The sequence below is a fragment of the Neofelis nebulosa genome, chromosome 2, assembly GCF_028018385.1.
Source record: "Neofelis nebulosa isolate mNeoNeb1 chromosome 2, mNeoNeb1.pri, whole genome shotgun sequence".
Lineage (NCBI taxonomy): Eukaryota > Metazoa > Chordata > Mammalia > Carnivora > Felidae > Neofelis > Neofelis nebulosa.
In genome coordinates, this window is record NC_080783.1 from 205,225,478 (window position 1) to 205,249,062 (window position 23,585).

The window sequence follows — 23,585 nt, forward strand, 5'->3', positions numbered from 1 at the left end:
GGAAAGTGGGATTGAAGGTCATTCCCCTTGAAAATGTAGTTAGTGCTGGACACTAGCCGTCATTGATACATAGCACTATTTTGGGGGATGTTCCTCTCTTCATTCTCCCTATCATCCACACCATAAAAGTTTTTAGCTTTTCTTCATGTGTGCTGGTGATAATTTCTTCAAAGTTCTCTCTCTTCAGTATTATAAAGAGAGCTCAGCCCCCCGTCTCTCCACCTCATTCCTGATGTTCCTTTACCAGCTGCTTGTATTGGGGCTAGTAGAACCTGTACACAAATGTGAGCAAAGTCCTAGGTTCTTAGTTTTTTCTCTCAACATTTCCTCCATCTCATAACCCATAACTGAAAACAAGTTTTTTTCCTCTGATGAATGCTATTATTTGTAGTTTTGTTGGTTGAATACTTTGCCACTCCTTGGACAGTGGGAACAATTAATGTATTTCTAGTCCTTCACTGTCACTTCTAGATCATTGTTTTGCCATTTTTGCATGGCTTCTGATTTTTCAAAGTTCCTGCCATCTGCTCTCCTCTGTTTTAATTGTGTTTGGTGACTTTCAGGATGCACATGGATCACTTTTCTTCCCCATCCCATTTCCTAGTACGTACTTTGTCTAGTACCTCAGTTTTGTCAATTACTGTCTCATCCTTAACTCTCTTTATTGAGTCCTTCCTTTGAGAATTGGAATACACTGAAGTCTTTTCTATCTTAAATAAAGAAAACCCTCTGGTTTCTTTTAGAGTTATTGCCATATTTTTTTCTCTTTTACTCTCAAACACCAAAAAAAAAGAGTATTCTATATACTGCCTTTTCATTTACACTGGTTTTTTAATATCTTTCCTGTCTTGTTTCTGCTCCCAATATTTTACCGTAAGTGCCCTTTCAAAACACCCAGTGTCCATATATTCTGTCATTTTCATAGCCTTTGTCTTCCTTAATCTCTCTTCAGTATTGGAGCTATTGATCATCATCTTCCTTGGACCTCTGTTCTTTGACTAGGAGTTAAAAATATTTGTGTTTGGCCCCATCTAGCCTGGTAAGGCCATTTTACGTGGAACTTGGCTGGTTGTTTGACTCTGATGTTCATCTTGGGACCTGTACTGACTAGCAGAGAAGGGGTGGAGCTGGTTGGCACTGTGCATCTCATAGTGCTCTGTACCCTGTGGACTTTTAAGTAAATAATTTATTTGACTTCCTAGTCTTCCTGTTCTCTCTCATCCTCTCTCCCTAATCCTGCTATGGCTTGTTTGTAAAATGGATTGCCCACTTCTGCTCTTGACTCTGGTTATATACTACAGTATATAAAAGCAGACATGTCTTTTTTATTTAATTTTTAAATGTTTATTTTGAAAGGAGAGCGAGTGTGAGCGGGGGAGGGGCAGAAAGAGAGGGAGAGCAAGAATCCTAAGCAGGCTTCCCACTGTCAGAGCAGAGCCCATTGCGGGGCTTGATCTCACAAACCCTGGGATCATGACCTGAGATGAAATCAAGAGTTGGATGCTCAACCAGCTGAGCCACCCATGTGCCCCAGACATGTCTTTTTATAGAGCAGACTTTGGGAAAGAATGATATGAATTAAGTTCTTTGGTAAACTCATGTGAGATTTGAAATGCTCCAGAAAACTTGGGAAAGTTTAATGAATATCAAGTAGTGGCCTTAATGAGAAAATTTTTATGCCTTCTCTTTTATTTTAGTATTTTCATGGAAGGCTATTTCTGGGGGGAAAAAACAGATTCTATCACAGCAAAAATAATTACACTGAAATCTCAGTATAATAGAATTTCTAAGCCCCATGTATTTGTAGGGGTATTTGCTGTAATAACACTGTACTGTTACAGTTCCCTGGAGTTTGGAGTTAGGATTTTGACCTGAATTTGCCAAGACAGTTTCAGAAAGTTGTAGAGATAGCTGAGAAGTAGTGGCATGAGCAAATGTGGGTTAGGCTAATAGAAATTTAGTAGAGCAAATTTTTGAGATGAATGATTTTTTTGAGAAGGAAACAGTATTGAGTAATGCCACTTTTTGTTGTTGTTTTGCTATGTTAAATGATCATTGAAGGCTTGTATCCCGAATTTTTTTTTATCCTTAGAGATTTGAGTCATTCTCTGTTCTTAGATGTTTATCACCTTCCTGTACAGGAAATGGAATTATTCAGCCTAGAGAGATGATAAAGAGCTTTAGACTGAGTCTGGAGGTTCTGGTTCAGTTTTTGTCATTATTTAGCTATATATAGACTTGAGCAAGTCACTTTACTCTTTGGGCTTCATATTTGTCAAATGAGAAGATGAAGTAAATAATTTCTGAAAAGATAACTACCATTTTAATTTGAGATGTTTTGATAAAAATCCATTCACAATGACTCTCAAAGTCAATTTACCAATTAGAAATGTGATAATTTGTACTGATAAGTTTGTGACAATTTGTATTAAGAGATAAGAGTTTACAGTATGTCGTTTGACACATAAGAAATAGAGTGGAGCTATAACTTCAAAATGGTAGAATAGATGCTCACATCAGCAGCAGTGTTAAATGGATTATAAATTTACTAGAGCGGTGCCTGGCTCAGTCGGTTATGTGTCTGACTCTTGATTTCGGCTCAGGTCATGATCTCATGGTTTGTGAGTTTGAGCCCCATGTCAGCATGGAGTCTGCTTGAGATTCTGTCTCTCCCTGTCTCTGCCCCTCCTCTGCTCACGTGCTTTCTCTCTTTCAAAAATAAATTTAAAAAAATTTACTAGAGAACATGACTAAACTATGGAGATCCTAAAATGTGAAATCATATGGAAAACAGGTAAAATGGCAGAGTGAAATAATATTAATAGTAGCTAATGACATTTGGTTAGCACTTACTCTATGCCAGCCACTATTCTCAGATGATTTTATAACGCATTGAGTCCTTAAATAATTCTGTATGGTAGTTACTATCCCCATTTTACACATGAGGACACTGAAGCACAGTTAAGCAGCTTGTCCATACGGCTATTAAGTGACATATTGTTTTTTAAATTTTTTTTTTTTTTAATGTTTTTTATTTATTTTTGGGACAGACAGAGACAGAGCATGAACGGGGGAGGGGCAGAGAGAGAGGGAGACACAGAATCAGAAACAGGCTCCAGGCTCTGAGCCATCAGCCCAGAGCCCGACGCGGGGCTCGAACTCACGGACCGCGAGATCGTGACCTGGCTGAAGTCGGACGCTTAACCGACTGCGCCACCCAGGCGCCCCTAAGTGACATATTGTATGACTAGGTTTGTGTGACTCCAGAGTCTCTGTTCCACATACATGTATCTGTTACATGTTAACATCAAGAGTGCATACACATGAAGGTATATAGTGGTGGAAACAAAGTATAATTCATATATTCAATGTTTGACTAGGTTATTGTGTTTGCTTCCTTAAGCCATGTGTTATAATATCTTAACATAATTTTCATTACATGTTACAATTATATTATTTTAGTAATATTCACTCATATTTACTGAGTATATGGCTTGGGTTTGAATTCCAGCCCTACCACATGATTTTTGTGTAAACTTGGGAAAGGAACTCTACCTCTTTGTGCCTCAATTTACTCATTTGAAAAATGGAGTTAGTAATACCTGCCTCCTAGTGTTGTGAGAAATAAATGAGTTGATGCAAAGGGCTTAGAATGACAGGAAGTAAACATGTAGTAAATGTTGGCTGTTAAGTTTTTAACTTTTCCAAGTACCTTAAATACCATTTCCTTCAAATAACATTCCTTTTTTTTTTTTTTAAGTTTATTTTGAGAGAGAGCTAGCGCACCTGTGCACAAGCCGGGGAGGGGCAGAGAGAGGGAGAGACAGAATCTTAAGCAGGCTGCGTGCCATCAGTGCAGAGCCTGATGTGGGGCTCAAACCCACGAACTATTAGATTATGACATAAGCTGAGATCAAGAGTCAGATGCTTAACCAACTGCAACACCCAGGCACCCCTCAAATGACATTCCTATGTGAGAGGTAGGGCCTAGAGTCTAGCCTATTTATTTCATTTATTTATTTTAAATGTATTTATTTATTTTGAGAGTGTGAGCACATGTTTGTGTGAGCAGGGAAGGGGCAGAGAGAAAGGGGGAGAGAGAATCCCAAGCAGGCTCCATGTTGTGAGTGCAGAGCCAGATGTGGGGCTTGCTTTCACGAACGGTGAGATCATGACCTGAGCTGAAAATCGAGTCAGATGCTCAACCCCCTGAGCCACCCAGGCACCCCTAGGGTCTAGCATATTTAGACCCATTTTACAAATGAGAATTCCATGAAGCAAGTTGTCTTAAGGACACCAGATCAGAATTAAATGGAATAAAATTTAAAAGGTTATTTAATCCTGGTCTGAAAGAGAAAACAAATGGCTTGGGATGAGTGTCGTGTAATAGTCACCTCTCTTGTATAAGTAGGACAAGTCTGTGGTGTTTGGAATGGGAAGGAAGATCATTCCTAGCTACTCATTTCTTGTTCCAGTCCTTGATTCACTTCCGCTCTTAGAGGGGGATGTTGCTGCATCATTCCTATGTCCTGGTGTAGCCATCTAGCAAGCTGAGAAACAACATTTGAAGGGTATCAGATTGGCTGGGAACTGAGAAAAAACAGTGTACCTTTTCTATGTGGAAGAAAAGGTAAAACAAATGGGAGACGTGAACTGCTAGTATGAGCTGATGCTGTCATGTGAGTTTTATGGATTTAACTCTTGACCTGCTTCAACTGAATCCCAATCTTGTGTCGTGTGTCAGTTTTCTGCAGTTGTTTAGAGGCATTTTTAGGATTTAAAATGCTTCTAGCTTTTTTTTTTTTTTAAACCGGTTTTATGCGGCTTGATACATCTCAGCTGTCAGCACTCGATTTTGCTGCAGTATGTTCCGCATGCTGTCTGCATTGCTGTAACCAGATCTTGGTAAGACTTGCCGTTCCATCTCTTTGACGAAAAGATTTCTTTGCATCTCTTTTCAGGCTAGTTTGCTGAGGCATTGGAGGCTCTTCCCTACTCCTTGGAAAAACCTAAAAAGCGTTTCTATTTTGAGACGTGACCTTGTGTTGGGGTTTCTCTTGGCTAGGATTTCCGCAGCTAACGGCTGTTAGCTTTCCCTTAGCTCTAAAACATAGGAACAGTGTCTTCAGCAAATGTATATTGTACCTGTCCATGCAAGAGACTACTAGTAGTCACTGGAAATGCAGAGTATAAAAATTGAAGCATATTGCATTAGAGTGAATAATGATTAAGGATAGGTGAGGCAATAATATATCAAGGGAGTTTTAGAATCATGCAGACCTTGATTTAATTCCCAGTTCTGCCTTTTATTCCCAATGTGACCCTGGTCAAATTGCTTACCTTTCCCGAATCTCGATTTTCTCATCTATAAAACCTAGTTCTTAGGATTGTTTTAAGGTTTGAGAGAATAAATTGATAACCCTGAACAGAATGCATGATATAGTGCTGTGAAATGTTTGCTAACCTTCCTGAAGTTGATGGGGTTCCTCGTTAAAATTGGGATATTAGTACTTAGTTCAGCCTTGTTGTAAAGATGAAGTGAGAGTAGAGGGATGCCTGGGTGGCTCGGTTGAGTGGTCAGCTCTTGATTTTGGCTCAGGTCATGACCTCATGGTTTGTGAGCTCAAGTCCCACATCGGGCTCTGCACTAATTGTAGAGCCTGCTTGAGATTCTCTCTCCCTCTCTTTCTCTGCCCTTCCCCTGCTCTCATGCTTGCTCTCTCTCTCTCTGTCTCAAAATAAGTAAACATTTTTAAAAAAAGATAAAATGAGAGTAGATAGGTAGCTGGCATGTAGATGTTACAATAAAGAACTGGGACAACTGGAATACTTGAGGCAATATTTCTTTTGAAGAAACAAATTGAAATACTACCCAAATCATACCAGCAACTAGCCAGTGCTATTTCAGCAGTCTGTTTGTGTTACTCTTGCTGTGCTGAGCTAAATATGTGCATTTCCAGTTGTATTTTGCCGGTGATTCATTATTTCCTCAGTTTATCTCAAGGTCCAGGCCTTTCTTTTTTTATGCATAATCATGTTCTACTTATTCTGAAAGATGAGCTTAAATTCTACCATGGAGCTCTTATAAGTCACTCCACAGAAATGATTTGTCTCACTTCTAAATGCCATTATGACACTTAGCATGGACTTATACATAATATTTTTGCTCCCATTATCTGGCTGAAGTTGTATTCCTTCTTAAAGATTTTTTTTTTTTTTTTAGGTTATTTATTTTGAGACAGTGCACAAGCAGGGGAGGGGCAGACAGAGAAGGAGAGAGAGAGAATCCCAAGCAGTCTCTGCATTGTTAGCTCAGAGCCCAGTGTGGGGCTTGAACTCATGAACCGTGAGATCATGACTGGAGCTGAAGCCAAGAGTCGGACGCTTAACTGACTGAGACACCCAGGTGCCCCATATTCCATTCCTTCTTAAAATCTTGTTTAGATGTCTTCCATGAAACCTTTCCTAACTCATACATCAAGTCTCTTCTGTACTTCTGTTATTGTACATCTTCTGTAGCACTTGTTGCACTTAGCACATTGTTACACTTTTGTCTACTTATAATGAACTGTGACTATCATAAGAACAGAGTATTTTGTTCTCTGTATTCCTATTGTATAGCACATGCCTGGCTCACCATGTAATAAATTGAGAGTTCGATACATCAACCTTGTGTTGGTATTTTTCTTTTTCCAACCCCAAAAGGACTTGAGTGAGAAGTTCACTTTGGTGTCTCTGCGTGTGTTTTAAAATAAACAAACAAAGGGGTGCCTGGGTGGCTCAGTCATTTAAGTGTCCGACTTCAGCTCAGGTCATGATCTCACGGTTCGTGGGTTCGAGCCCTGCATCAGGCTCTGTGGTGACAGCTCAGAGCCTGGAGCTTGCTTTGGGTTCTGTGTCTCTCTCTCTCTCTGCCCCTCCCCCACTTGTGCTATGTCTCTCTGTCTCTCAAAGGTGAATAAATGTTAAAAAAAAAAAAAATATATATATATAATTTACATACCATAAAATTCACAACTATCATCATTATTTAATTTCAGAACGTTTTCATCACCCCATAAGGAAACCCCATAGCATTAGCAGTCACTCTCCATTCTCCCCTATCTCCAGTTCCTGGCAGTCATAATCCATTTTCTGTCTCTCTGTGGATTTGCCTATCCTAGACATTTTATATAAACGGAATCATACAATATGTAGACTATTGTGTCTGGCTTCTTTGACTTACCGTAGTATTTGCAAGGTTCATCTGTGTTGTAGCATTGTTATCAGTCCTTCATTTTTAGGGCTGAATTATACCCCACTGTATGGATATACCACATTTTGTTTATTCATTGGTTGAAAGACGCTTGGGTTGTTTCCACTTTTGGGCTGTTGCGAATAAAGATTGCCATAGAAGTTCATGTGTAGGCACAAGTTCTCATTTCTTTTAGGTGTATTCCTAGAATGGAATTGCTACGTCCTATGATAATGTAATGTTTAACTTTTTGAGTAACTACCAGATTTTTTTTCAGAACATCTGCACCTACCAGCAGTGTAGGTGGGTTCCAGTTTCTCCATATCCTCATAACACTTGTTACTGTCCTTTTTGTTTATAGCCATACCTGGTGGGTGTTAAGTGGTATCGCATTGTGGTTTTGATTTGCATTTCCCTAATGACTAATGATGATGGAGCATCTTTTCATGTGCTTATTGGCCATTGGTGTATGTTTCTTTGGAGAAATGCCTATATAAATCCTTTGCCATTTTAAAAATTGGTTATTTGTCTCTATATTTTAATTATAAGAGTTCTCTGTATATTTTGGATATTAGTCTCTCATCAGATACATGATTCTCTGAGTTTTTGGATCTATTTGCCTATAATTCACTGCCTACCTCATACATCAATATGATACAGTAGAACTAGAGGTCCTGAAAGAGCATATGTTGATTGAAGGAACTGCCATACTACAGGTAGCACTGTTCTAGAGGTCTTGGGTTACAAGAAAGATAGTGAGCATTTGACTGGGGACTAGAGAAATTTGAGTTTTAGTCCTAGCATTGCCACAGCTAGATAGTATGACCTTGGGTATATAATGTAACTTCAGGGTCTCCGTTTTCTCCCCTATAAAAGTGAATGATTTGAACTAGGTAGTATTTAAGGTCTCCACTAACGTTGTTCGAGTTGATAAGGTCCTTGGAGACACATATATTATAGGTCAGATTATACCCCATCTCATTTGTTGTTAACAATAGAACTCTTGTGCATGCTGCTACTTTTGCTAGAAAACTTTTTTATTTTTTTCTCTCTAACCCTGGCTTTCTTTAAAACTAGTCATAATAAATTCTGACCAGCTCCAGTCATATGAATAAACCTGGATTTTTATTAAAGAATTTATAGCTATATGGTCGCCTGGGTGGTCAGTCGGTTAAGCGTCTGACTTTCACTCAGGTTATGATCTTGCAGCTCATCAGTTCGAGCCCCATGTCGGGCTCTGTGCTGACAGCACACGCATGCTCTGTCTCTCTCTCTCTCAAAAATAAAAATGTTAAAAAAAATAAAGAAAAAAGAATTTATACATAAAAGAGACATTTAAGGATGTTTTAATCAAGTGTTCGCTATTACAAGTGATTAATTAGAGGCATACAAAATTTAAGGTCATTGATTTAACAGTGCATTTGCTTAGTGTCTGCTGTGTTCCTTACTTAGGCTGTGTAGTTAGTGGCAGAATTGAGGTGAGAACTGAGGTGTCCTGTACTCTCAGTTCACTATTTCCAGTATACCATTTTGCCATGGGTTACTTAGAGTCTGGTTAAGAAGTAGTATCAGGAATTTGCCAGTGTTTCAATGAAGGGTTGCAATAATTTGCCTCCAAGTGGAATTGACATATCTGTTACATATTTCAGGTATAAATTGATGGATAGTTTTAATTTTTAATCATTTCTCTTTCCTTCAGGGACCAATTTTCAGCCTTAGAAAGTTATATATGGCTCTAAGTTTTCCAGTTGGCTACCTGTGATTTATTATAACACCAGTGATATTGCACTGACTCAGCCCATGGTCTCCCTGGTCACTGACTCCTGATTTATACTGGCACTGTGCCTATTCTTAACCACTTCTCTGTTAATGTGGTTTTTCTAATTTCTTCAGTAGAATATGCAACTTCATTGGATTCTCTTAAAAAATCTCAAAAGTCTCTAACCTTGCCCCATAAATAGGTACTGTGTGGAATAATGGAACTATTTGAATAGGAGGATAGTGTATTCCCAAGGAGTCTGCAGTTATTTATGTGCAATATCAAAACCTAGAAAACACTTAAAAATGAAAAACAAAGGGGTGCTTATGTGGCTCAGTTGCTTAAGCATCTGACTATTTGGGCTCAGGTCATGATCTCACAGGTTTGTGAGTTTGAGCCCCACACCCAGCTCTGCACGCTGACTGAGTGGAGCCTGCTTGGGATTCTCATTCTCTCTCTCTCTCTCTCTCTCTCTCTCTCTCTCCCCCCCCCCCCCGCCTCCCTCCCTCTGCCCCTCCCCCGATTCTCTTGCGCTTGTGTGCTTTCTCTCTCTCTCTCTCTCTCTAATAAACTTAAAAAAAAGAAAAACCTGATTCACTTCATAGCAAAATCTGACCTGAATTTAAGTGAGACTTTTTTTAAAGGCTTAATTTTTTGGTAACGTTTATTTATTATTGAGAGATGGAGAGAGACAGAGCATGAGCATGGGGGTGGTGGCAGAGAGAGGGGGAGACACAGAATCTGAAGCAGGCTCCAGGCTCTGAGCTGTCAGCACAGAGCCCGATGCGGGGCTCGAACCCACAAACCGCAAAATCAGACACTTAACTGAGCCACCCAGGCGCCCCTAAAGTGAGGCTATTTATAATGTGTGTGTGTTGGGGGGGGTGTATGTTTATGTATTTTGAGGATGGGGAAGGGGCAGAGAGGAGAGAGAGAATCCCAAGCAGGCTCTGTGCTGTCAACACAGAGGGGCTTGAATTCATAAACTGTGAGATCATGACCTTAGCTGAAACCAAGAGTTGGATGCTTAACCGACTGAGCCACCCAGGTGCCCCAGTATATGTTTTTTTTTTTAAAGTAAACTCTACCCGTAATGCCCAGTGTGGGGCTTAAACTCACAACCCTGAGATCAAGAGTCACATGGTGTACTAACTGAGCCAGCCAGGCACCCCATGATTATTTCTGTCTTTAAATTGTGGAAATAATTGATGTGTTTGCCTACTGGGTATTGTCCTAGTCCCTATTATCTTCCCAAATTAAAAAAAAAAATTATGACTTCCAAAATATATTTAGCTGAAAACAAGGGGCTATGGATCTGTATTTGTTTTGTTGTTGATAGCTCCTTGTTACATGGATTCTTGTTGAGATAAACCCAAGGGAGTTGAGTTTTTGTATTGGGCCTTCATTGGACAGCTGATTTCCATACTGTTCTTTGTTTTTCAAAAGGACATTGCTGTGCCACCCCTTTATTAATATTGGGGAAGGAGTTTTCTCTCGCTCTTTAAAAGAGTTGAGAATTGGGGCACCTGGGTGGCTCAGTTGGTTAAGTGTCTGACTTCAGCTCAGGTCACGATCTCACGGTCCATGAGTTCGAGCCCCACGTCGGGCTCTGGGCTGATGGCTCAGAGCCTGGAGCCTGCTTCGGATTCTGTCTCCCTCTCTCTCTGCCCCTCCCCCATTCATGCTCTGTCTCTCTCTGTCTCAAAAATAAATAAATGTTAAAAAAAAAAAAGAATTCTTTATGGTTTCTTTCTTTTTCTCTTCAATTACTGTTTTTGAAAATTTGTAAACCTACTAAATGATTGTGTGAATAGTATTATGAACACTCATATACCTTTCACTACATCGGTGGTTCTCAAAGGGTTATTTATATATCCCTGGGGGTCCCCAAGACCTTTTAAGGGAATCTGCAAGGTTAGAACTATTTTCATAATAATAATTCTAAGTTATCATTTGCCTATTTCACCGTGATGTCGTTTGTATTGATGATGCAAAAGCAGTCAATGGTGCTGTTGGTGTCTTAGCACAAATCAAGGTAGTGGTATCAAACTGTATTAGTAATAATTATGTTTGCAGCACACTTGCAGTAAAACAAACTTTCTAGTTTCATTTGAGAATGTCCTTGGGGCACCTGGCTGGTTCAGTCAGTAGAAATGCAACTCTTGATCTCAGAATTGTAAGTTTGAGCTCCATGTTGGGTGCAGAGATTAGTGAAAAATAAAATCTTAAAAAAAAAAAAAGTCCTTGAAGCAGTAAAAGTTACTAATTTTATTAAATTTTGATTCTTGAATACACATCTTTTTAGTGTTCCATTTGATGAAATGGGGAGTTCTATGAAATATTTCTGCATATCAGGATATAGCGTTTATTTGAGGATAAACACTGGTTTGTTGTTTGAGTTGCAACTAAACTAACCTCTTCTTTCATGACATCATTTTTACTTGAAAGAATGAGTGACACACTGGTTACTCAGTTTTGGGTATTTGGGAGACATTTTTTGGAAAGGAATGAAATTAAGTTTGTCGCTTCAGGGAAAACAACTGACAATATCTATTGCCAGTGATAAAACTCAGACTTTAAAGCAAAAGTTAGAATTTTGTGTTACTTACATCTTTCACTATGAGCTTGTCAACTTCCCAATGCTCAAGTCTTTTTTGACGAGTTTGGAGTTTGGTGGCAATAGTAACAATAGTGAATTTTGGAGATTATATAATGGAATGTGTCAGTATTTAAGAAGATCTGCCTGTTAACTTAGTGAACTAGTATTTGCCAAATTATCAAGGCATGATTTTGTAAAATCACACTTGGGTAAAAGATCTATTCACAGTGCAAAATAGACCAATGGATTTTAATATAACAGAGTATGAAAAATTGATGTGGCTTCAGATTCCACACTACTACTTGTCAAGTTATGGTGTCATGGTATCTTATATGGTATCATATAAGAATATCTCTAATCCTCTTAAAAGGCTATTAAGGCACTCCTTTTTCAAGTGCATATTGTGTAAAGTTGTATTTTCTTCTCATACTTCAAACAAAATACGATGTTATAATGCACGGACGCAGAAGCAGGTATGGTACTGCAACAACAGATGTTAAAGAGATTTGCCAAAGTGCAAAAACCAATGCCGCTCTTCTCATTAAAGTTTTTGGTCTTGGAGAATGACTTTTCATAAAAATATGTTACTTAGGGTAACCTATAATGAGTTTATATAATTTGAAAATTAATACATTTTAAAATTTTCTCTGTTTCCTTATATGGCGAATACAGATAGATATAACTCATACACACAAAAGCCCTTTGGGAGTCTTCAGTAATTTTTTTATTTTTATTTTTATTTTGGAGAGAGCACAAGAGAGCAAGGGAGAGGGGCAGAGGGAGAGAGAGAATCCCATGCTGAGCATGGAGCCCAGTGCGGGGCTCAGTCTCACAACCTTGGGATCATGATTCAAGCCACAATCAAGAGTCAGATGCTCAACAGACTGAGCCACCTAGGCTTCCCTTTCAGTAATTTTTAAGAGTGCAAAGGAGTCCTGAGATCAAAAAGTTTGAGAACTACTGGCCCAGGTTCATGATTAATATTTAAGTCATATTTGCTTTTTCCATTTGTTTAATTTGTTTTTCTGAAACTTTTGAAAGCAAGTTGCAAACATCATAATCTGTATCCCCTATATAATTCTGCATTCAACATTGATACACCAGTGTTTAATGTTAGTTCATGTTCAGATATCCCAGTTGTTTCAGAAGTGTTCTTTATAGCTTCCCCTCCCCTTTAGAATCCACTTCAAGGATTTCTTGTTACATTTGGTCCATGTGTCCCTTTTAATCTAGAGCAGGGATTGGCAAATTGTTTTCTGTAAAGGACCACATAGTAAATATTTTTTGGCTCTGTGGGCCATACTATTTCTTTAAGAGGAAAGCACCTCTTAAAGAAAGTGTGTAAATGAATAGGTATGGCTGTACGCCAGTAAAACTTTAGTTTGAAGATCCCTTACCTAGAAAATCTCTACTCTTTTGTGTATGTGCGTGTCTTTAATAACACTTTCTCTTTTGAAGAGTCTAGGCCAGTTGTAATGTCCTATAAGTTGGATTTGTCTAATTGTTCTCTCATGCTTAGATATAGGGTAAACGCTGTGAAGTTCTCCTTGTATCATATTGAGAGACATGATGTTAGTCTGCTCCATTATTGTTGATGGCAAAATTTCACCTCTTCATTAAAAAGGTACTTACTCCCCTTTGTAAGTAATCTGTGGGGTGAGTTTGAGACATTGTGAATATCTTATTCTCCTACCAGATGTTTTTTTAGCATACACTGATGATCCTTGCCTGAATCAGTTATTACATTGGTGGTGTTGGTATAGTTCTTAACATCTACTTAACAATAGCAATAAAAAACCAAATTATATTTTTAGAATAGTACTCCTGAGCTTATTTAGAAAGCCCTATTAATATATATTGTTACTGTGCTCTGTAGTTTAGTTTCCCATTGTAGACTCTCTCCCTGGGAGTGTGAGGCTGAAAGATTGGGTCTGCATGTGTTGTACTGAACAGCTGCCCTCTAGAAGCAGGGTTCCAAAATATGGTGTCTTCTTCTGAGCCCAAGTCTGCTTAAGAAGGGACCTGGCCTATTCTGGACTGGAAGTCGTCTTTACCATGGCTAGTTTTACCTGTTCCTTACCCGTGTTGTCAATATTTCTTCTGCTTTACTGTTTCAATTTGTGGATCCTTTAGTATTGTCTGGATCAGTTTTTGCCTAATTATATGTTAAAGGCTGTGCTGAAAACCAAGTAGTTACAGCTTAGAAAAATGTATGTATTTAATTTTTTAAGAGGAACATTTCCCCTACTACCTTCTTATGAAAAATTTTGAAACTTACTGAAGAAAACTAAAACACCTTTTAGCTGGATTCAGTAATTGTGAACTTTTTGCCTTATTGTACTTATGTAGTTTATATGTATATCTATATATACGTATCCATTTTTTCTTAACTGTTTGAAAACCTGCAGATATGTAACCCCCTAGAATAAAGGCAATCTACTAGATAACTACCATATCGTTATATCACACCTGAAAAAATTATGTTCCTAATATATCAGTTCATATTCACATGTTTCCAGATTTCTCAAGATTGTCTTTTATAGTTTTTTCAGAAATACTCTCTTGAAGAATGGTAATAGATGAGAGATGGACATACAGTTGAGCAGTGAAGCAGTGAAGTGACAGTGAAACAGTGGTTTGTGATACAGAAATAACTATAAGTTTATGTGGTGCTCTGCAGGTAGCTGCACTTAGTTGCATTTCATTGGTCAACAAAATTAAGTCATCTGATTGTAGGGGAGGAGGTTCAGGGCTTCTTTAGCTTATAGTGGAGTGTTGGAACTTTCAGAATATCCATGCACATGATAAATTGAAAACATAAGAAATTAGAATGATGCCTAGCCTGGTGCCTGGCTTATAGTAGCTACTTAATATTTGTTGATTTAATTAAAGTTGTAATTGGAAGTGTGTGTCAGAAGATTATAACTGAACATTGATTTCAGTGCATTTCAGTATATTTAGTCTGTTAGGTGTTGTGGGAGATGAAATAGGAAACAGTATTTATGCTCTTGTGGAGGACTATAGTATTAGGTGAGAGGAAACAAACACTTTTTTGGGGTAATATTTATGGACTATTTTCTGTATGCCGGGTAGTATTCTCGGCATTGGGATACAGTGCTCAACAATACTGACAAAATTCTTGCCTGCATGGAGCTTACATGCTAGTCAAGAGAGACCACATATCAGCATATCAACAGAATGATTTCAGATAGAGAAAATAGAAGTTTGATACAGTAGGTAGTAATAGGAGGTGAGGAGTATAGCTTTAGCTAGCATTGTCAGGGGAAGCATTTGTGAGGAAGTGACACTGAACTTGACAAGTCGTGAGGAGATAATAGCTATGGGAAGATCTGGGGGAAGGCAGAGGAAACTACAAGTACAGAGATCCTAAGGTTTATTAAAAAAATTTTTTTTTTAAATGTTTATTTATTTTTGAGAGAGACGGAGACAGAATGCAAGTGGGCTAGGGGCAGAGAGAGAGGGAGACACAGAATCTGAAGGAGGCTCCAGGCTCCGAGCTGTCAGCACAGAGCCTGACGTGGGGCTCGAACTCACGAGCTGTGAGATCATGACCTGAGCTGAATTTGGGTGCTCAACTGACTGAGTCACCCAGGCACCCCCCACAGATCCTAAGGTTTTGATGAGCTGGCTATTGTGAGGACTTAAGGAGGCCAGTATGTATGGAGGAGCAGAGTGAGAAGGATCAGAGAGAATGGCAGAAGAATATGACAGGAGATGAAGCAGGACAGGAAGGCAGTGACCAAGTTGTGTAAGGTTTTTATTTATTTTAAGTGATTGGAAACCATTGAGAAATACAAACTGTACTCCATCAAATATCTGAAGGATTCAGATCATTGGTAAAGAGCTCAGTTTTAACTATAACTTGGTGTATCCTGAGGCTACTCCCCTCTCCTTTCCTCTTGCTTTTTTCCTTAAACAGGTCTTTATTGAATAACTGTTATATTCATAACATAGTACTGGTGGGAGTATAAAGGAAAGACAAATCTATACTAACCTTAAGGACTTTTACATAATAGTTGGAGTAATATCGTCTAAACACAAAAAAATGAGTGTATTGGATAAGAGAACAGTACCTCCATCTTGGTAGTACATGCTTATATGCTAGATGGCAGTTCAAGAAGGGAAGACTTTTTTTTTTAATGTTTATTTTTGAGAGAGAGAGCAGGGGGCAGAGAGAGAGAGAGAGAGAGAGAGAGAGAGAGAAAGAAAGAAAGAAAGAATCCCAAGCAGGCTCCATGCTATCAGTGCAGAGCCTGATGCAGGGCTCTGACTCACAAACTGTGAGATCATGACCTGAGCCGAAATCAAGAGTCAGACACTTAACTGACTGAGCCACCCAGGCACCCGAAGAGGGGAAGAATTAATGAGTAGTGGGTATGGAAGAGTTCCATTGAAGAGGACATGACATTGAATTGTTTCTTGAACAGATTTGATGAGATGGAAGAGATGGCAGCCATTCCGGGCAGGGAGATGTCCAGGCAAAGGTATTGCATGAAGGAATTTGTCCTCAGGAAATAATGAGTAGGTCTGTCTGTCCAGGGAAAGAAAAAGATAATGGCTGACATGCCTGGGCCTTGAGTGACAATCTGAGGAATTTAGACTTTAGTCTGTAGTTGTAATGGGTGCTCCTCTTATATTCTTATTTGTGCATTTGTCTCTGGTATTCTGAATCTGTTAATCAACTAATACTTATTGCTATTATGTGCATTGTATTCTTTGAAATTCTAACAGCATTGATCACTTGCAGATGTGAAATTGTGATTCTGGCACATGGTTTGTATGCAGATACAGAAACATGCAGAAAACATAGTGGACAAGGAAAACACATTCTTTTTTTCTTTAAGTTCATTTATTTAATTTTGAGAAAGAGGGAGAGGGAGAGAGCGAGCATGAATGGTGGAAGGGCAGAGAGAGAGTGAGAGAGAGAATCCCAAGCAGGCCCCGTGCTGTCGGCACAGAGCCTGATGAGGGGCTTGATCTCACAAATCATGAGATTATGACCTGAAACCAAAATCAAGAGTTGGATGCTTAACTGACTGAGCCACCCAGGTGTCCTGAAAACAAATTCTTCTAAGTGATCTTCCTTCCTTGGGAAAGTTTGATGGGGTGGGAGTTGTATCACTAGTAGGCACTGAGTAGTTGGAGGATTTTGTTATAGAGAGATGGATTGGGGGAAAATGTTGAAACTATAAGAAAGGCTATGCTGATTTAGAATGTGTTGCAAGATTCTAAATCTCGTCATCTTTATAATCTGGATTTTGATAAGGCAGTGGTCACTTATGTTTAAAGGTTGAAAATAAGAGAATGTGAGCTTTACTGGTGAGGTTTTCTTATTTTGATCATTACTTAAAATGCAACTACCTACACGTACAATCCCAGTAGCTCCTTAACTAATTAACTCACTCTCTGTTTCACCTACCCAAACCACACTGGTTTAAGAAAGATTTGATCATTTCTTACAATCTTATCAATGTCATTGATAAATACTTTACTGTGTTAATTAGGACTCATGTCATGTAGTCTTTTATTTAAGATTATTGAGAGTTTTTTCTGCATTCTGCTTATTTTCTATTTAGCTTATGGAGGACTAAGCCATATAGGTTTATGCTGATAGTGTTTATTGGCTGTCCCTAAGAGTCAGAGCTTTTATAGCTGGAAGAAATCATCTGGATTCTTGTTTTAATCACCCTGGTTTATAGATCTGACTTATCCGAATGGGTAAGTGCCTTAGCACGAAAGGAAGGAATTATCTGGATATAGAGGAACCCAGGCTTCCCTTCCCTCTCCCCTCTACCTTATGGTGGGATCATTCATGGTTCTTCTCAAAACAAAACAACATATTGATGTTTATATCCCAGTTCTCTGCCATTGAGAGACTTAATAATGCAGTTGGAGAAATAGGACTTAATACATAAAAAGATTAATAATGGGTAAGCCACATCCTTTCCTTTTTTAAAAAAAATTATTTATTTTTTAATTTCCATCCAAGTTAGTTAGCATATTGTGCAACAGTGATTTCAGGAGTAGATTCCTTAATGCCCTTTACCTATTTAGCCCATCTCCCCTCCCACAACCCCTCCTGTAACCTTCTGTTTGTTCTCTATATTTAAGAGTCTCTTATGTTTTTGTCCCCCTCCCCTGTTTTTATATTATTTTTGCTTCCCTTCCCTTATGTTCATCTGTTTTGTGTCTTAAATTCCTCAAATGAGTAAAGTCATATGATATTGGTCTTTCTCTAACTTCGCTTAGCATAATACCCTCTAGTTCCATCCTTGTAACTGCAAATGGCAAGATTTCATTCTTTCTGACTGCCAAATACTACTTCATTGTGTGTGTGTGTGTGTGTGTGTGTGTGCGCGTGTGTGTGTGTATACACACACCACATCTTCTTTATCCATTCTTCCGTCGATAGACATTTGGACTCTTTCCATACTTTGGCTATTATTGATAGTGCTGCTGTAAACATTGGGGTGCATATGCCCCTTTGAAACAGCACACCAGAATCCCTTGGATAGGATACCTAGTAGTGTAATTGCTGGGTCATAGGGTAGTTTTATTTTTAATTTTTTTGAGGAACCTCCATACTGTTTTCCAGAGTGGCTGCACCAGTTTGCATTCCCATCAGCAGTGCAAAGGAAATCCTCTTTCTCTGCATCCTCGGCCAATATCTGTTGTTGCCTGAGTTGTTAATGTTACCCATTCTGACAGGTGTAAGGTGGTATCTCATGGTGGTTTTGATTTGTATTTCCCTGATGATGAGTGATGTTGAGCATTTTTTCATGTGTCGGTTGGCCATCTGGATGTTGTCTTTGGAGAAGTGTCTATTCATGTCTTTTGCCCGTTTCTTCACTGGATTATTGTTTTTTGGGTGTTGAGTTTGATAGGTTCTTTATAGATTTTGGAGGAAGTTTATTTATTTTATAACTTCACCTATTTTCCCACCCTTCTCCCCTCTGTTAACCAACCACTAGTTTGTTGTCTGTATTTATGAATCTGTTTCACTTTTTGTTGTTTGTTTTATTTTTTGGATTCCATATATAAGTGAAATCACATGGTATTTGTCTTTCTCTGACTTACTTAGCATAGTACTCTCTAGGTGATATCCTTCTTTTCTTAAAGTTTAAGACTAGTTGGAGTTTAGTGCTCCCACATGTAGTGGAACTTTTAATAATGCTGGCCTTATAGATGGCATCTTATATCAGATTTTTATTCTGCTATCAAGGTTCACATTACACTAATAATTATCTCTGTATAATGCTTTATACTTTATGAAGTATTTTTATAAGCATTATCACATTCAAATTTTAGTGCACCACTGTTGGGTGGCTCTTTTATAGCTGAAACTTAAACTCAGATTTTACTTCATGTCCTCCTAATGTACTAAACAACACTGCTTCTGTGATTTCACTTGCTTTATATCCAGATTTCCATAGTAATGAATTATGTTTTGATAGGTTCCATTTTGGAATAACCTCAAAAATTTTTTAAACTGGAAAAGCTATGTTTTCCATTACTTATTATTCAAAGGGAGTTGAATGAACTTTTTTTTTTTTTTTTTTTTTTTACACTAAAGTTGGACTGAAGAATTTGATCTTAGGCAGCTTCTTGAGTTTGAGTTAACATAGCCTATTTAACTATTATGAATTCAGGAAACATTTATCAAATGTTGTGCCAGGCTTAGTGCAGGGGATGGGAGATGGGGAGAGCCTTAGGAATGAAAGTGTTAAAATGAAAAAAGAGCAAGAATTTGAAGTCAGGTAGACCTGAATTCAGATCCCAGTGTGCTATGTATTTATTAGTTGCAAATTATTTAACTCCTTGGAGCTTCAAATTCCTAATCTATAAAATGGGGATAATAATACCTATTTTGTAGGATTGTTTTAAAGATTAGGGTGATGTATATGAAGCACTTAGTATAGTATGTGTTTTATAAGTCATTGCCCCTAAGCGAATGAATTGACAGATGTATGTGGTGAGAGTTAGCTGCGTCTTGACAGGAAGTGTTTGGCTGACCTAATGCAGAATCGAGTGAAGGGATTTTTGGCTGCCAATGTAGTATGTTCTGCTTTTGTTGAAACTTGCAGCTCTCACACTGGTGTTTGCCAGCATTGCATTTAACTTCTCACATAGTAGAAGCCAAGTCATTCCTGTGGAGTATAAGTCATTTGGAAACATCTGTGGGCTGGACCTTTAAACCTGTATTGCAGTTCAGTTAGGGGGAAAAAAATCTCATGTTATCATAGGGGAGTCAAAATCATGTGGTAGGGAACCTCTCTGAGTTGGCACCTAGATTCAGCTTCCTGAATGATGTAGTCATCTAAAGGATGACACTGGTGACAGTGCATATGCTAGGCAAACTGAATGGAATGAAAGACTGAGAACTTATTTTGTTTTCTGAAATGGTGCTTTATTAATTTGTAAACATTTATTAAGCACCTACTATGTACCAGATATGTTCTGGGTGCTAGGAATACAGTGTTAGTGTTGGGAAGTCCCCTCCCCCCCTTTTTAAAAATTATTTTTCAGTGTTTGCTTATTTTTGAGAGAGAGAAAGAGAGACAGAGCACAACTGGGGGAGAAGCAGAGAAAGAGGGAGACACAGAATCTGAAGCAGGCTCCAGGCTCTGAGCTGTCAGCACAGAGCCCAGTGTGAGGCTTGAACCCACAGACCGTGAGATCATGACCTGAGCCGAAGTCAGACGCTTAAACTGTATGACCCAGGTGTCCCAGGAAAGCCCCTTTTATAATAGAGCTCATGTTCTAGTAGGGGAGAGTGTAAGTAAATATAAAATATAATGAATCTCAGGTAATGTTAAGTACCATGAAGAGAAATAAATCAGGAGAAGCAAGAACTAAGTTAAGGAAGGGGTGCTTATTTTTAGAGAGGATCTCACTTTACATAGGATGGAATGGAAGACTTTTCTGAGACGTAATAAAAACACAGCCCAGAATGAAACCACTGAGTGACCATGCAAGAAAAGGAGCCCAACCAGTGTGTTTGAGTAACCTTTAGAAGAGTCTTTGGTATGAGGAGTGGAGGTAGCACTGACTTCAAAAGTTGCTTTATGGGAATGCAAGCTGGTGCAGCCACTCTGGAAAACAGTCTGGAGGTTCCTCGAAAAACTAAAAATAGAACTACCCTACGACCCAGCAATTGCACTACTAGGCATTTATCCACGGGATACAGGTGTGCTGTTTCGAAGGGACACATGCACCCCCATGTTTATAGCCGCACTATCAACAATAGCCAAAGTATGGAAAGAGCCCAAATGTCCATTGACAGATGAATGGATAGAGAAGATGTGGGAGATACACACACACACACACACACACACACACACACACACACACACACACAAAATGGAGTATTACTCGGCAATCAAAAAGAATGAAATCTTGCCATTTGCAACTACGTGGATGGAACTGGAGGGTATTATGCTAAGTGAAATTAGTCAGAGAAAGACAAAAATCATATGACTTCACTCATATGAGGACTTTAAGAGACAAAACAGATGAACATAAGGGAAGGGAAACAAAAATAATATAAAAACAGGGAGGGGGACAAAACAGAAGAAACTCATAAATATGGAGAACAAACTGAGGGTTACTGGAGGGGATGTGGGAGGGGGGATGGGCTAAATGGGTAAGGGGCACTGAGGAATCCAGTCCTGAAATCATTGTTGCACTAAAAGCTAACTAATTTGGATGTAAATTAAAAAAAAAAAAAAAAAGATTAAAAAAAAAGCATTGTTAAAAAAAAGTTGCTTTAGGAGGTGGAAGGGAGGATTACCTGGTTTAAAGTGCTTGAAAAACATTAAAAAAAAAAGGGGGGGCGCCTGGGTGGCTCAGTCGGTTGGGCGTCCAACTTCAGCTCAGGTCATGATCTCACAGTCCGTGAGTTTGAGCCCCGCGTCAGGCTCTGTGCTGACAGCTCAGAACCTGGAGCCTGCTTCGGATTCTGTGTCTCCCTCTCTTTCTGCCCTTCCCCTGTTCATGCTCTGTCTCTCTCTGTCTCAAAAATAAATAAAAACATTAAAAAAAAAAAAAGTAAAGTGCTTGAAATCAGCCCATATTGATTCTCAGTATGGGAGGGAGTGAGTCTGGTACTGTTGAAAATTGACCTGGCATCTTTGGAACACATACTGTAGGTTACACCACCCAGAAAATGTATATTTTGGTGTCCTGGAGACCTAACAATGTCCTTTTTCATCATGGTTTTTTAAGAAGCATAGTCTTTGAACCTTCTGTATCAGAATACAAATGCAAATCTATGGACTCCACAACAGATCCAGTTAATGAGAATATTCAAGGATGGTGCCTGGGAATCTGCAGTTTTAACAAGTAATTCCATATCCATAATGAGGTTTGAAAATTACTGTTTGTAATCTTGTTGATAGAAATCGTCTTTATCCCAGGCTTAGTGGGTCGGGCAGGCAAGTACTTGCTTATTTAAAATTCATTACTTTTCATAATTTACATTGGAGCTTGCATTTCCTTTTGCATCAGTTCAGTTGTTGTCTTTAATCTCTGATATACTGTAGCCTTTATATTAAGATGTGTTGTTGATGAGCCAGCAGCAAACCAAATTCTGGTCTTCTCTGCTTATATTATATGGCATTTTCACCATCAGCCACATCTCTGGGAAGGAGCGGTCTCTGAAAGAATGTGGCATTGGCTATGTAAACTTAGATGCTATAGAAAAAGCTTGCTTATGCTCAATTGGTTTTTTCTTTTTTTTTTTTTTTTTTTGGTTTTCTACTAATTGAAACGTCTAGTTATTTACTTGTGACTAGATTTTTAAATTTTTTAATAGGTCTTTTAACATGCAAAATGCTAAATCAAAGAAAAAATAGAGAATGAAGATAATGAGAAAGTGTTTAGTATATTTAGTGGTAGACAATATTCAGTTTGATTTCACTGGAGAGGATGGAAACAATAAGTAGTGGCAGATTTAAACCATCTGTAGATGGTCAGACCAGATCCTTAAAGGCGTCACAGCCAACATTCTAGTGGGCACACTGTTAAAGACAGTATGCACTCTTTCCCCCATGTTTAATTTTAGTGGTACCATTGATGTTCACTGTCAGGTTATGGGAAGGCTAGAGTAGCTAGGAAGCCTATTTGCCAGGGCCAGGCTGGTGGCCAAACTTACGACTTTTGTACCTTGCCTTTTGGGTACTATCATGGCTAGTGTCTTCCTTTATTAGGGGCCTCTTGCAAAGAGGTTGAGCCTTTTAGAACTTGAAAGGGCCTTAGAATGAATGAAAGTCTTTATTTTTTTATTTTACCATTAAACCAAGATTCAGATAATTGAGATTTTCTCCAAGACCTAGATACTAGGCACTAGAATATGAAGTCTAGTAATGTAGTTTCCTTCATTAGGGTCATCCAATTGAGTCATCTTTTTAAAACATGTCCCTTCCCCCAAGGGTTGTTATCTTTCTGCTTAAGGGTTCTTGTAGTCATTTTATCTTAGCAGTTGGTTGTTTTTGACTTTGCCTGACCCGTGATTGGGAGGCCTGGTTAAGGTGTGTGAGTGGGAATTTATATCTTGCTTCATAGTAAAAATTATGTAACATTCAAGAGAAAAGCTTTTGAGGGGCACCTGGGTTGCTCAGTCGGTTAAGCATCCTACTCTTGATTTTGGCTCAGGTCATGATCTCATGGTCGTGAGATCCAGCACCGAGTGTCAGACTCTGCCTGGGCATGGAGGCTGCTTGAGATTCTCTCCCTCAGTCCCTCCTCTGTACTCTCTCTCTCTCACTCAAAATAAAATAGAAAAGCTCCTAAAATTAAGGCATATGGAGGAGCAGAAACAGTCCCTGAGGCACACTACAAAGCAACAGAGGAGGAGGAGAGTTCACAGAGTTGATCTCTGCTTGGAACCATGTATTTACTTTCCTTTCCCTCCCTTTCTTTAACTGCTGGACTTCCATAAACTGAGTCTTATGAAGAGGAATGGTGTGGCTTAA

General features: G+C 38.7%; 1 protein-coding gene across 10 annotated transcripts in view; it reads left to right on the forward strand.

Annotated features, from left to right (window-relative positions):
- The window catches only part of LUZP1 (leucine zipper protein 1), a 104,262-nt gene that overhangs the window by 24,096 nt on the left and 56,581 nt on the right, over positions 1-23,585 (forward strand). Inside the window, exon 1 of one of the 10 annotated variants that reach the window (XM_058718685.1) lies at positions 4,320-4,679. The exons of 8 other annotated variants lie outside the window; for them this stretch is intronic. The gene's annotated coding sequence lies outside the window, so the exon portion shown is untranslated. Of the gene's footprint in view, positions 1-4,319; positions 4,680-23,585 lie in introns of those variants that run through there. One more of the 10 variants, XM_058718686.1, reaches the window with a different exon arrangement.